We start from the raw sequence: 3,880 nt of genomic DNA on the forward strand, positions 1-3,880 counted from the left end.
ACAAATTATTATGTAAGTATTGATTAACCTCATCAGATCTGCGCTCTAATTTATTCTAAGATTGCATCGAATAAAAATTGATCACGATATAGCAAAAAAAATCTTTTTTGACCTTTTTGTGACCTTGACCCAATCACTCCCAAAATCTAATCAAATTGTCCTTGGATCATGACCAATCATCCCACCAAATTTAATAAGATTCGGTCAAATAGTTTTCGAGCTATGCGAATCACAGACAAACAAATACACAACAAATAAATAAATACACGCCTATCAAATCATAACCTTCGCAGCAAAGTTGGCGGAGGTAATAACATGGCCTTTGAATGAATTTTGTAAGAAGAAAAAATATTCTCTCCAAATCAAATAGAAACGATTCCTTTTCTTGGTATTCCATACATTCAAACGCAATAATTGCCTAATTTATTCAGTGCTAACATTTAGAATAATCAGCAGAGAAATCTTTTCTTTCTCGTATGAGCACCTTGTTAACTTCGATGAATGGGGATAATGAAACATTAGGCTACTCAAATCTATTTTCTCTTAGGAGAAGTTCTGGCTCTCGTCCCATTAGTTATTTCTATCACTGAACTTGAAACCTGACCTAGAGACTCTGTTGCTCAGTCTAATGAAATTAAAATAGGTGTACTGATAATAGTCGGCAAATTCCTTTCTATATCACCTTTAATGAATTTTTGTTTGCTTTATTCGTCTCTACTCTGGGCATGATTACAATTTGATTCTTAATTTTTTGCTTTCTACATCGATATAATTCAATTAACTGAAATTCCTTTAATCAATTACCTTCCATAGTTTCCCCTCTGTAATAGTTTTCACACTTTGATCCATGTTCTGTTGAGGTAAGAAAAGCCATATTAAACACCCATTGTACATTTTCCGTTTCCATCAAAATAACTAACTAATACGTATCATAACCTCTCTCTCTCTCTCTCTCTCTCTCTCTCTCTCTCTCTCTCTCTCTCTCTCTCTCTCTCTCTCTCTACATATTCAGTAAGGTAAGTGCTTCATTGATTTCAAGCATCCATTAAATCCTCATTAATGATTTATATTGCCGGGTGGGTTACGTTAAAGCTGCATTAATTTCCAGGACACAAACAGTTTGTTGTTAAACCTATCTCATCGGAAAATAAGTATGTAACCCGTAAACATGAATCAATAACATATTGATAGCAGTCATGGTAGCAGCAACAATAATTGCCACTTTCTTCTTTAGCAACTGCTCAACTTCCTTCACACAAATTGAGATTCTGCTATGCAAGGTAATTACCGCAGAATAAAACATTCCAGTTCTCTTTGTAATTGCCTGGACAATAACCCAGATAACGTTATCAGACCCTGGTCTTGGAGTAGCCGCTCCACACCATCATAAAATAGCCAAAACATCTCATTTCTCTACGAGTCGACGTCACCTACGGGTTTTGGTAGGCAAAAACTTCTGTCCTTTTCTCATAGGGAAACTTAAGATAGTTCACAATATGTTTTTTATGTATGTATGTATGTATGTATGTATGTATGTATGTATGCACGATTATTAACAGAATTACTTAAACAATTTTTTAACAATGATATTATCTGAGAAAGGAAATCACGACGAATCAAAGCAAAAAAAGACATTTAGTCACCTCAAATAATATGAAAGAAGCCTCAGGGGATGGGCATCAGTATTTAATTCTCTTAGCAGACCATTCCTTTCTTTAGGGATAAACTTTTTGCAGCTGGCCAATCAGCTTAGTATCCCCTGCACTGGTTCCCGGTGATTCGTATCTATCCAATTATGATCCACTCTACAAAAATGGATAGATAAAACACCCCATAATGCCCAATTTTTTAAAATCTTCCAGAAACTGAGGGTGAGCGTCTGAGGCACAGATGTAATCGTGGTATTAAGCCATCAGGGTGATATATTGAGACTAACACGGGAATCATTAAACCAGAGGGACCATTGCCACCGTTTATATAAAATCGACTTATTAACTGAATTTAATTTTGTTTTATATTCTTTTTTTTTCCAGACTACTTCGAGAAGTGAGGAAAGAAATATTTCATCTGCCAAATACCTCTTCTCTGACATTTGAACAAAATCATGTCAAGATTTCATTTATTTTTCTAGAATGAATTCGAAAATTTTAACATTGCAATTACAGAAATAAAGATAGAAATAAAGAGTTCCAACACTTCTATTGTAAATGCAATAGGCTGAAGAATGCAAACATAATTATTTTTTGATATGCATACATATACATTCATGGAATGGAGTTTCATACATGTGTACAGGATGCCTTGTGAAGAGAGTCTAGTTACGAGGAGGATGATGAATTAATTATTAATCAAGAAGAACAATTAATGGAAACGACGACGAACAAAACGGAGAAGCTAAATAACAGGAATCAGGTCAGCCTTTGCGTCATCATCATCATCATCATCATCACCCCTGTAGAAAGAAGCAAGAGCAGCGAATAGACTCCAGATGATCTGATTGAGGTCGATTGCACATAAAGAGTATCACCAACAAAACACTAAAACCTTGACAGTATCTTATGTCTCTGAATACAAATCAGAATGTCGGAATGTTGAATAATTTTGATCGTGGGAGTTGATAATAGGAACGGACTTGACCAACCCGTGCCATGTGACGTCACATCCGAATGCATCTTGCCTTCCTGGTGGGCCACATATGCTACATGCTTGGAGGCTTATCGTGAAGGCATCAACCTAATAAAACTTGAAAGATCCCTTCTGAAAACCGCGGTTGAAAGATCAATGCAAAAGGCACCAACTTCAATGTGGTATGTAAACATCCTGGAAGCGGAGTAGCTCTTGCTCACCGCCCATCTGTAAACAATGCAAATGTCTGTAGTAACCAGTAGCAGCAGCGTGAGGGTTCGTCCTCCACCTCACCCCTCCCTTTTTCCTCCAGCCCTTACAGTCAGCCCTCCAAGAGAAAGACCACCGGGGTGATTGGACCACCAATCGAGACTCTATGAGAGAGAGAGAGAGAGAGAGAGAGAGAGAGAGAGAGAGAGAGAGAGAGAGAGAGAGAGCACATGGGGTCTTCATGAGATCCTCATAAAACAAATTAATATACCATTAATTCATAAGTGAAAATAATTCAGTCTTGCGCTTAAAAATAACGTGATATCACAAAGGTTTAGATTATATCCGAATATTGAGCATAAGGATATACAAAATGAAAATATAATAAACATGAAAGAATGCTACAAACAGGTAAGTAAGACTTTCGTTTTCATTATGAATCAGGACAACTCAACGAGACAGCGGACGAAAATCGGATTTATCAGGGATGCTCAATAACGTTTGGAGATTAATTTAGCTTAGATGGCGATATAGTCGCGTTCGTAAAGACTTTAGAATTAAAACAGAGAAATAAGATTGTTTTTAAATCTTTCACATTATCATTCCGACAATTAGAAGAATATTTGAATTTTTAACACACATGGAACGAAATTTTAAAAAGTGAGACGGATTCCTATCATTGTTTTTTTCTATATTTATCTTATTTCTCTAACTTTTACACTTATAGATCAAATGGAAGATAAATATGAGCCCAATTTTGTACAAGGTCAACATCTGTACATAATCAATTTGTTTTACGTAATCAGATGAAAAAACTCATACTCTAATTCAGTTAAACATGACGATACTTGCAATGAAAGAGAGAGAGAGAGAGAGAGAGAGAGAGAGAGAGAGAGAGAGAGAGAGAGAGAGAGAGAGAGAGAGAGAGAGAGAGCGTGTAAGTAATGATCACATCTAACGAGAATCAATTGCCAATAAGATGTCTCTGACAGCCCTTCTGTTTCAGTTCACCCACCGTTCTCACGGTTGGGAATCCCCTGATTTC

Source organism: Palaemon carinicauda, chromosome 45 (assembly GCF_036898095.1).
Source record: "Palaemon carinicauda isolate YSFRI2023 chromosome 45, ASM3689809v2, whole genome shotgun sequence".
Taxonomy (NCBI): Eukaryota; Metazoa; Arthropoda; class Malacostraca; order Decapoda; family Palaemonidae; genus Palaemon; species Palaemon carinicauda.